The following is a 12,003-nucleotide window of genomic DNA, read 5'->3' on the forward strand; positions in this document are numbered from 1 at the left end:
TAATGTGGGCCATTTTTTGGTTTTCGGACTTCTGAAGACTATTACAATATCAAGACAACACATTAAATCCACATTCAATACATTTTTGGAATCCTCCAGGGGTGTCCTCATATAATCAAGAGAAAAAAATGCAGATAATTTATTCATAAAATAAATTATACAGACATTAGTGCTCTTAGTGCCCAAGCATCTCAGAATATGAGCGACTTCCTAATGTGGGACAGTCATTGTCCTAAAGTGGGACAGTGAAATGTAATGTTAAACTTAATGCAAGACACTGTAAAGTCAATGTTAAATGTTTTAAACCTGTTGCACTTTCACAAATAGGCCTAATGGTAAACAACTAAATAGCAACATGGGCCACTCGAATAGAACATGCCTACGACTGCACAGGCAGAATGCAACAAATCAATTCGGTGGTTTTTATGTCCTGAATTTACTTTAGAGCCAAGATGAAGTAAAGAAACGCTAGTAGTTGTAGCACGTTGAGCAGTATGTCTCCTCATGACATTCATGCTATGATGTTGGCTGTAGAGTAAGAGCCTTATCCACAGGGGCCATTGAAGTTGTCATTTTAGAGATTGTGTGCGTGGGGGGCCTTTTGATGGGCATTTGACAGACAGATAATTGTCTTCTGGAGTGCTGCTGTGTAGTGTTTCATAGTAGCCTGAAGGGGTCGGTTGTCTCCAGGACCCTCTCAGCATAACTCAGAGAGTGCGTCTTAATATGCAACCTTGCCTCCTCCACTTGCGCTTGTCTCCTCGTCACGCCTCCTCGCCCCTCCTCCGTGGAGAAAACGAAAAAGTTTCCCAGCTGTCAGCCTCGCCACAAGAACTTTTGAGGGACTGTTTTTCATTCACCATCCCAATTGCAAATGAGAAAAAGACTTTACAATTGAGCTTTTGCAAGATATTGGAATATAATGCTATTGTCAGTGATGTCATCATGACGAGAAGCGAGTGGAGGACGCAAGTGGAGGAGGCAAGGACGCATATTAAGATGCACTCAGAGACATACAACACACACTCAAGACTTTTTTGGGGGGGCTTTTCGGCCTTTATTGGCTTTTGTGAGACAGGACAGTGGAGGAGAGACAGGAAGTGAGCTGGGAGAGAGAGATGGGGAAGGACCGGCAAAGGACCCGGACCGGGAATCGAACCCGGGTCGGCCGAGTGGTAAACGTGTGCCCTACCATATCAGCCACGGTAGAGCACACACTCAAGACTTTTGAAGGTGAGTATATGGGACTTGAGCTTGTCCAGAATGGACAAATATAGGAGGGCGTCTTCTTGCTTACAAATACCACAACCACAAAAACACCACAAATACCCCAATGAGCGAAATACCTCAATAATAGCCTCTCAAATCTGCAGACGTCCAGAGATAATGACTGTAACCATGTGCTAATAGCATATTGGATGTTAAATATGATGGTTATGAATTATGATGATGAATCTGATGATTATGTCCTCGATTGTACGCCGCTTTGGTTAAGAATCGTCTGCCAAACACAATGTAATGTAGACAATGTAATGCATATAATGGTGGGTTTTCAAATGGAAGAATTTTTAAAGTAGGGGCCTATTTAAAGTACACATAAACTGAACTGCAAACACAGACAGAAACACACACACGCACGCACGCACGCACACACACACACACACACACACACACACACACACACACACACACACACACACACACACACACACACACACACACACACACACACACACACACACACACACACACACGTGCGCGCGCACACACACACACACACACACACACACACACACACACACACACACACACACACACACACACACACACACACACACACACACACACACACACACAGACATACACACAACGTTATTTGTGCACATTGAATGGTCAATTAATTAAATGGCGGGACGGGGTGTGTTTACGGCTCAGGTTTAAATGAATGGTGGAGGTTCCCTGTTGTCTTCTCCTCCTCCTGTAGGCCTCGTAAAAAATGAAAACAGTAAAATGCGGCCGGCGGGTGTTGTGCTGATGTGCTGAGTGCAGGCCCTTGTGTGGTCCACCCTCGAGACAGACTTAACATCAGGCAAACCAAGGCAATTGCCAAGGGCCCCCCGACGACCAAATCTGCCCTCCATAGGGGCCCCCACAACTGTCACACCAGTCGCCATAAACACACACAAAAAAGTATGCCTGATCTTAATTGGTCACTTGTGTAAATTAATCTGAGATATATGCACAAGACGAAACACTAAAATAGCACCTTTGCTCCTTCCATGCCAATTGGTGATGTGTGTCAAAATTTACTTTTGAGGGCCCCATGTTTATGTTTTCTCCTAGGGCCCCAAACTGGCTAGATCTGGCCCTGTGTGGTGCAGCCTCAAGGTAAGGAGGGGAGGGGGAATTTATAGGATGCACGGCCCATACCAACAGGCATTTAGGGGAACTGTTGGGGGAAAATATTTTGAAGTGTTGGACGTGTGACAATGCAAGGCTTTGTTTTGAGGAGAGGTCTCCTCCATTACCGAGTCTTTCAGCTCCTTTCTGAACATTTCCCCTCTCTAACATTCAACCGTTCCCTTCTCTAACATTCGCAATGTTACCAAAAGAGTTTAGTTGTAGTTGTAGGTTTGTCGTTTAGTTGTTGGTCTCTTCAGTGCCTTTCAGAACCTTCTCTCTCATTGTCTATGTTGTAAAAAGAGTCCAGTTGTAGGCGACTACTTCTTTTTGTGAAGTGAGAGTGAAGATGTTTGGTCTCTTCACAAAGAACATGCTTCAGTTCTATATCCAGGGGTGTTGTTCAGGGGGGTAAAGAGTAGAGATGCACTGGATCCGGATCCGGTTCCGGTTCCGGATCTGGCAGGATATTAGGGTTTTTCACAGGATTCGGGTCCGGCAGGATCTTAACACATTGACTCCCAAACCACTGGAAAACCCGTTTTTACTTCCCATGCGTTGGCTCCCAAAACTGGAAAACCCGTTTTTGAGTTTTTATTGCATATTTCATAACTAGACACTTAAATGCTTATTGTGTGTGATTTTGGGAGCTCTGTGATAAGTAGAACAGACATAGATGACAGTCAAAAGTTTGTGTCATCATCTGGATATTTTAATCACAACTCCAGGATCGGCACCAACACAACAATATTTTTCATAACTGTAGCCTACTGTATGGAACTGTTGGTCTGCGTCGGTTACGTCACTGTTGCGCCCTCTGTGTAGCCTACACAAGTGTCTGCGATGCTGTCATCTTTATAAACACAAGGATCGTGCTTGTATGTTGTTTCCTTAGTGCTACAATAGGCTACAGTCAGCGTCCACTCTATGGCGCTTTATAATATGCTTCACAAAATAATTAGTACAGAAGACAACACTTTCACTTCGACTGAACACACCTGGGGAATAATGCAAACCTTGGCCAGATCCTACTGCCCTACACATTGTGGACTGTGATTTGGATTATTACCCTTACCTCGGATTTGATCGGCAACCAGATAAGTTGGATTCTTCATTTTGTTCTATAATTACCCCCATGATGAAATTGACGCCTAGTGAACAGGAGAAGCTGGCTGCTACTGTCGGTGAAGCTAGCATTGCTATGTAAACAGTAGCACGCATGCGGTGGTAGATGGACACTCCCAACTGAGATCGCTCCCGGACGTGCAGTCCCAGGTGTTTCTATCACTCCCGGACGTGTAGTCCCACCCGATTATATTTCACATATTATCATACACTGCCACATACAAGCAATTTAGGGTTAGGTTTAGGGTTAGGTTTAGGTTTTGGGTTAGAAACAAAAAACTAACATCAACTAGCTCCGTTATATGGCGGTGGGACCGATAGTCTGGCTAGTGGGAGCGAGCCGACAGGGGAGCGTCCTGCGTTGGGAGCGTCAATCAGGGAATCGCACGCATGCATCGCACAGCACTGCTGTTTCCCCACAGGATCGGAGACATTAATGCATCCGATTAACGGATTTTGTTGTTGACGTTGGACTAGATGCCTTTAGTGACGAGTTTTTGAATATGTTTTGCCTACTGCGTGTGGTGGTGTGACTACGACCCGTTTCGTGTGGTGTGTGCAAAGATTAGTTGTGCAGGAACAGACTGTAGCCTACACAAGGAACTGAAACGTACTTCCGGCGAAAATGCGCTTGGTTGGTTGATACATTTGGAGGGGGAGGTGGCAGAGCAGGAGAGATGTGTCTATGGCCCAATTCGAAACGGGAGGTAGTGACTCGATGACTCTCCTCCTACATAAACATGTCACTGATCAGATAGGTCAAGTTAGCTGATGAGGCAGCCATTACAAACGGCACTAACGAGTGCGCCGCCTTGCGCATTTGATGTTACGGCGATTCTATGGCTGGAGTTACGTTCATCACGTTAGCGCTTAGCTTACGCATGCTATTTGAACGGTGAATGATCGTCAGGCGGCGGAATCGTCAAATAGCCTATAAATAGATCTAGCGACAGCATATTTAGATACTACAATGTTGATTTATGCATTCGATTTTCAATATCTACATACATAAGTGTCAGAATAAAGAGTATGATAAGGTAGTAGCTTGGGTAGTGGCCATGTTTGTTTTTCAGGTTTCCGGTTGAGAGGGAGGTGGCGCACAGCATGTTGGGTACCAAGGCAGCGAAGTCAGCATCTGATGTATCCTCGAAATATCCTCATTACGCCCACAAATGCAGTCAACTGCCGAGAGAGGAAATAAAGCAATTTTTCGTTTCGATCCACACTTTATGACTCGATGTCCAGTTAGCTCACTGGAAGGACAGCTGCCTTCCCTGTTTCGAATTGGGCCTATATATTGGTCTCCGTGAAAAAGCGCAAGATTCATTTCATAACAAGAAGAAGAAGCGCCAGATTCTGAAACGGCGCATGATTGACAAAAGCCTCGATATCTCCCTTCCATGGTGATTTGGGCAGATACCGACCTTTGTTTAACTCACGATAGCTCGGCAATAAAAGCACGTAGAGACATGCGGTTTTCACGCACTAAGAGGTGAAAGGCTCACCTTTCCAATGAGCCATAGCATGTTTCGGTGGCCCTATCACATAATATGCTATGACTGTACAAAAAACACCTAAAAATGGTTTAGAACGCTGGGAGTCTACGACATGATTCTGAAAACACAGCTGGTAGTCAATGTGTTAAGCAGTGGATCCGGTATCCGGCATGTTACCTATAAATCAGGGTCTGGTGCATCTTTAGCCTAGGCTTTTCAGTCTGTTATTTCACAACCCCAATCACTGCATGGAGTGAAAGCCCCTTGGAAGTGGACGTTGCAGGCAGTGTGGCATTAAGCCAATGAGTCTAAAAAATAGTTTGAGCCAACGTAATAAAAAGGGCCCACGAGTGCGAGTAGACTATATGTTTCAACCCTTTTGTAGGATCCGGTATCCGGTTCCGGATCCAGCAGGATCTTAAGCAGTGGATCCGGTATCCGGCAGGATCCTAAATATCAGGATCCGGTGCATCTCTAGTAAAGAGTGACCCAGAGCCCCATGTATATGGGGGGCCCATTGGAGCTGAGTTTACATAGGGCCCAAAACTTGCTACGACGCCCCTATCTATACTGTAGATGGATTTTTCTTGGTTTGTAAACACGGTGTTGTGAGGAGGGGCAAGACACTGGCAGCCAACTAAGTGAACACATTTTTTGACTGACAGCGGTTTCAAACAATCAGCGGTTGAGATGTGCGCAGCTAGTTTCGCACAGTCAGGAAAGAACAAACATTTAGAACCCATATCTGACGTGGGGATCAGAAGGTGTTTACCTCTGGATAGTGGACCTTAGTGATGAGATGAACGGTCTACTAACTAAGACATAATGTCTTCTGCCTATAGGCCTATGTGCTTGATGCATCAGGTTACAGACATCTCTACATTTTTCTATTCTTCTATTTGATAACCATAGTCCAATTATCTTTTGAAGTTTTCCATTGCAAACTTATCATAACCAATTATTGAAATCATCGGGGTGTAATCCCATACACTTATCCATTGGCCCAGTGACCTTACTCTATCCCCTGTGCCTAAAGAAGTGACTTTGGAGGAAAATGTAATGTAATGCACACAGAAGTTGTAATATCAAGATGTAATATTATGCACGGACACTGTTCACACTTAACTACAAAGTATAAGGCTCTGTGAAGATACATAATGTTGACTGTTATGCCATACTTTGTGACACTGAACCTAATTATTTAACAGTGAAATCAAATGTAATCTTTAAAAAGAAAGTCCTTATGATTCCAACCACATCACTATCACTACAAATCTTGACCCCAATGTTAAGTTTTTTTCCCCCACCATATTTTAAACCTCATCTCATTTTACCATGCCAGTATAGAAACAAAGTGTTGAAACTTCACAATTTATTGAGGTAGGTGTTGTGTTATGTGTCTCATTGTCTTTTTGGTGTGGTGTTTCATGCCCACAAACCTGCAAACAGTCAACAAGAAAATCTTAACTTGCATAACATCAGATCTGTAGAAGCCATCCAAGATAAAAAGCGGCCCGCCTTACCTAAGAACAGTCAGTCAGTAAGTCAGGTGAAAACGGGTTGTAAAACTGTCCAGGACGGAAGTTAGATGACGACCTTGGACCTGCGGCTGTAGCTAGCAGACGTTAGCCTTTGCCTCCCTCCCCCTAGAGGGGGATAGATAGTAGAGGGAATATATCAAGTCTCCTAATCATCCTGACCCCATGTGTCAGAAGATAATTCCATCTAATTGGGAGTTATCAGTGGACTTAATCACAGGGGAGATTTTGAGGACAGGAATGCATGCTGATTGATTTTGAAGTCGATGTTAAAAGGGAATCCGAGCCGACTCTTGATGCTTTAAAGTGCAAAATAGGCTGTTATCTGTCTGGCGAAGTCAGTGAGGCAGAAAGGTGGCTTTGCTATCAAAAAGAGTCAAGATGGGATGGGCAGCGTACCCATGTATGTTCCCCGCTTCTGATGGGACTGGGGAGCATACATTGGTGTGTGTGTGTGTGTGTGTGTGTGTGTGTGTGTGTGTGTGTGTGTGTGTGTGTGTGTGTGTGTGTGTGTGTGTGTGTGTGTGTGTGTGTGTGTGTGTGTGTGTGTGTGTGTGTGTGTGTGTGTGTGTGTGTGTGTGTGTGTGTGTGTGTTGTGTGTGAGTGTGTGTGTGTGTGTGTGTGAGAGAGAGATGCCTTGGCAAAATGTATGTAACAGTGAGCTATATATGATGATTATTTTATGTGTAATATGTGTTGCGTCTTGTTGGCAATGTCTTTATTTATGTATGTGTGTATGCTACCTGACACCTTAATTTCCCCCTGGGATCAATAAACGATCCGATACTCTACTCTACTCTCTACATAGGACCAGGGCTGCATTAAGATGGCCTGGGGCCCCTCGGCTCTAGGTTGCTGTGGGCCTGCCTCAGAAGGCAAATTTAGTGACAAATTTACATAGGCAGTGTCATAATTACGAGCAAGGAATTGAGCATAACATGTCTACCAACTGTATTGAACACAACAGATACAATTTTCAATATTGCATCTTGTCACAATTCTGCAATTTTTCACTTGTGGCCAATCATCCATTGGTTATTTAACTGGTGACCTCTTGTAGGGATGACAACATCTGTCTTTTTTATTTTTTCAGGGGCATTTTTGCCTTTATTTCAATAGGACAGTATGAGAGGCGACAATAAGTGAGTGGGAGAGATTCAAGATTCAAGATTCAAGATTCAAGATTTTTATTTGTCACTTGCTTTCTTGTGCTGGCACAATTGGCAGTGAAATGAAGAATTGGCAGAAAGATGGGAGGGAGGATCTGCAAATGAGCCAGGCCGGAATCAAACCCGGGTCGCCTCCGTAGTAGAAGCCTGAANTCTCAGACTACCAGACTCCAAAGTAGTTTCTTCCACCAAGCAGTTAGATTACTGAATTCATGCTGAAGACAACAAGGCACTTTCTTTGCACCCCCCCCCCTCTTTTTTATTTTTTATTTTTTAATCTTTTTGAGGACACAAAAAACACAACAATTTTTACTCTTTATAGGCTTCAAACCTATAATAAGACGTAATAAACTAATCTTGAATCTTGAATCTTGAATCTAGTAACCTACCCAGTGCCGTTAGTCCATGGCAGGGCCCTGTAGTGATAGTCTTGACTTGATGGTCTGTCAGGTAAAGTATACAAAGGGTGGATTCCAATCTGCGGACTTCCGTCCTCCCTTGCTCACTTGCCTGCTTGTGACCTCATGATGATGTCACTGCAGACAGAAAATTAATTCAATATCTTGCAAAATCACAATTCTAATGTCATTTTCTCATTTGCAATTGGGATGATAAATGAAAAACCGTCCGCCAAAAGTTGTTGTGGCTAGGCTGACCACTGGGAAACTTTATTGTTTTCTACACAGAGGAGGGGCCAGAAGGCGGGGCGAGTCCACAAGCATAAGTGGCGGACGGGAGTGTGCATATTGGAATGCACCCAAAATGTATACATCTGCTCACCAAAGGTCGGCCTACTGGAGGCTCTCTGCTCTCTGGTCGTGCGTCGGTGAGGCTGTAGGTCTGTCGTAGATTTATGTTTGCAGATTCACTTCTGGAAAACTTACTCAGATTTTGACTAACTGTATGTCTCATTCCACATCCACATGTCAGTGCACTTTGAGCGTTGTAAATGGGTGGAAAGTAGAGATTTATAATGATGGCTTATGGTTCAGGTATGTGCCCAGACTTAGCCCTCAGCATCATGTTTTAACACCATTTAAGCCCTTTACACCAGATTTCTCCTTAAAGGTACACTGTGTGAGATTTTTAGTTGTTTATTTCCAGAATTCATGCAGCCCATTCACTAATGTTACCTTTTTCATGAATACTTACCACCAACATCAAATCACTATTCGTTATGACTGGAAAAATTGCACTTTTCATACATGAAAAGAGGGATCTTCTCCATGGTCCGCCATTTGAATTTCCAAAAATAGCAATTTTGGACCATACCAGAAAATATTTGTTTATTACTTAGTAAACTTTCATGTTGGCTAAAGATCGAATTTGGCAATTGGCAGCCCATTTTCAATGATCAGCTTAGTTGCAGTACCTTTTTTGACCATTTCCTGCACAGTGTCCCTTTACATTAACACACCTAGTCTGAAGCAAAGTGAGAGGACATCACACAGCTATCTGCCGCTTCCTAGTTTTTATCTTCTGGGCTGCAGTGAGAGGACAGGACAAAGTAAGAGCCTTGCTATCTGCCGCTTCCTAGTTTTTATCTTCTGGGTTGCTGCAACATCTTAATCAGCGGGATTGTTGTCGTGTGTGTTTAGAATGGTACACTGCCAAAGTGGCTGCAGTGCTCTAATCAGTGGGCAACTAAACTCAGATGTGTTTGTTTGTGTATGGCTACGTTTACATGACATTTTTAATTCCGAATTAATAATTCCGAATTAAATAGTTCTGTCCAGTGGGTTACTTTTTTTTATCTTTCATTTAATTCCGAATAGTGAAGTGTTTACATAACGTTTTCAAAGCGGAATTAAGCTAAATTTAGAATTTAAGTGAGTTAAATCTGATTCTGCGTTAGCTTAACCATGTGAAGCGACTAGCCCAAACCATGGCTCCTCCATGCCGGTTTGCACAAGCGACTGATAGTTCTTTTGGGTGTCTACTTGGCTGCCCATACATGGGCTCTAAATTGTTGTTTTAACCTGACTGCGCGAAACAAGCTGCGCATAACTCAACCTCTGATTGTTGGAAACCGCTGACGGTCAAAATATTTGCTCATGTGGTTGGCTGCCAGTGTCTTGCCCCTCCTCACAACATCGTGTTTACAAACACGGCAAACCCAAGTATTCTATAATCTACACTATAGTTGTACTTGGCTGGCCCATGCTACACTTTACATGGGTTCTACATTTTAATTATCCCCTGACTGCGCGAAACTAGCCGCGCACAACTCAACCTCTGATTGTTGGAAACAGCTGTCAGTCAAAAAAATAGCTCACTTGGTTGGCTGCCAGTATCTTGCCCCTCCTCACAACATTGTGGTGACAAACACGGCAAACCCATGTATAGCCATAAGGCCATGGATCGGACCACAGTTTGAGAACCACTGCATTAGGCCATGGCTGCTCCATACTACACTATACTGTAGCTGTTGGGACTCACTAATTCGACGCCCTTTCGGAACGGCTTACGTCATACGACTCTAACCCTAACCCTTACCTTAACCCTAGTCCTAAACCTAAACCTAACCCTAACCCTAAATCGCTTGTTTGAAATGTTTGATTACCATGTGAAGTACCGAAAGGGTGTCAAACTATTGAGTCCCGTAGCTGTACTTGGCTGGCCCATACTACACTATAACCATTATGTGTCCAGTATGTAGTTGTACTTGGCTGGCCCAAGCCTAAGGTGATAATGAGGAAGCCGTTTGTTTTCACAGCGGCTCTAAGTGGCCGCCGGACTCGCTGTTGATGGGGCGTCCGGGGAGCGCTTAAGTGTTTTAGGGTGATGGCATGCATGTCTAGGGGGTTAGGGCCGGGGGCCGAAGAGGAGAGGAGGACATTTATGGGGGACTGTAAAATACAGTCGGAGAGCTTCCTCTCCTCTTCCAGTAAACACCACTCCCACCCCTCACCTCTTCTCCTTCTCCTTCCCCTCCTCCTCCCTTTTCCGCTTCATTCATTCTCTCTTTCCTCCCTCCCTCCCTTCTCCACTTTCTCTTTACTCCCTTTCTCCTTTTCATTCACTGTTTCTACTCTTCCACTTTCTCCTCAACCCCTTCACCTCACCTCTCCTCACCTCGACACTGTAGCTTAGTGTTTCTCAACGGGGGCTTTGGGGGCCCTAGAAGGATTGAGAAGGATACAATTGAGTGAAGGCGGCGCTTGGTTGTAAGTTTTAGGGCATTAGTCCATTTTCATTTTTTAATAGTAAGGGGGGCGTTGGTAGGCTTATGATGAAGTCAAGGGGCGTTGGGAGGCTTAGGATGAGGTCAAGAGGGTGTTGGGAGGCTTATGATGAAGTCAAGGGGGTGTTGGGAGGCTTATGATGAGGTCAAGGGGGCGTTGGCAGGCTTATGATGAAGTCAAGGGGGCGTTGGGACGGAGGCTTAGGATGAGGTCTATAAGGGACGCTTGTTTGTTCAAAAAAGGTTGAAAACCGTTGCTCTAGCTCTTCCTCCCTCTTCCCTCTCCCCTCTCCCCTCTCTCCCTCCCGTGTCTCCATAACTCTTGCTCCTGTTTCCACAAGGGAGTCCCTCATATAACTTTCTCTCTCCTCTCCTGGGCTGGGCAACAGAGTCCCTCATATAACTCTCTCTCCTGGATAGAGCTGGGCTGGGCTGGGCTGGCCCCCTCCAGAGCAGAGTAACAGGGGCGCTTGCTTCATGGGTTTCATGGCTCTTTCCGTTATAAAGCCGCCTCTGTATGCAGTCAGCATGTCCCAACTCCCCCCACGCGGCCCAGCCAGCCTGCCGCCACCTAGTACCTGCATTCCAGGGCAGGACTGGGGTAAAAAATCGGCCCAGGGATTTATGGTGTAGACCAGGGTTTGACACTGGCACCTGCCAACCGGCCAAATGCTGGTAAAACTTGGCTGTGGCTAGAAATACTTTCAGTGTCACTAGCCAATTTGGCTGGCAGTTTATTCTTTGGTATGACATATGCATCATAGTAGCCTATAATCTGTTGTTTTCCCCTTGTGCATCAATTGTTTGCATTCAAGTTCAAGAAAAAACCCAGTAACTTAGTTTCTGTTTACTTGATATACTTCCATGTAGAAAGCTGTACACTCGTCTTGCTTTAGCACCTCATCTTTTTAGGTTAGACGTACACTCGTATAATATCTGTGGCTAGTGGAATACCTGAATGGCTAGTGACTTGGGAAAACCATTAGCCATAGTGGCTGGTGGGTGAAAAAGTTAATGTCAAGCCCTGGTGTAGACCAGCACGTTCACACCTAGGACCTGCATTCCCATGTCATGATGACTCCCCTCCACTC

The sequence above is a fragment of the Engraulis encrasicolus genome, chromosome 7, assembly GCF_034702125.1.
Source record: "Engraulis encrasicolus isolate BLACKSEA-1 chromosome 7, IST_EnEncr_1.0, whole genome shotgun sequence".
In the NCBI taxonomy this organism is placed as follows: Eukaryota; Metazoa; Chordata; class Actinopteri; order Clupeiformes; family Engraulidae; genus Engraulis; species Engraulis encrasicolus.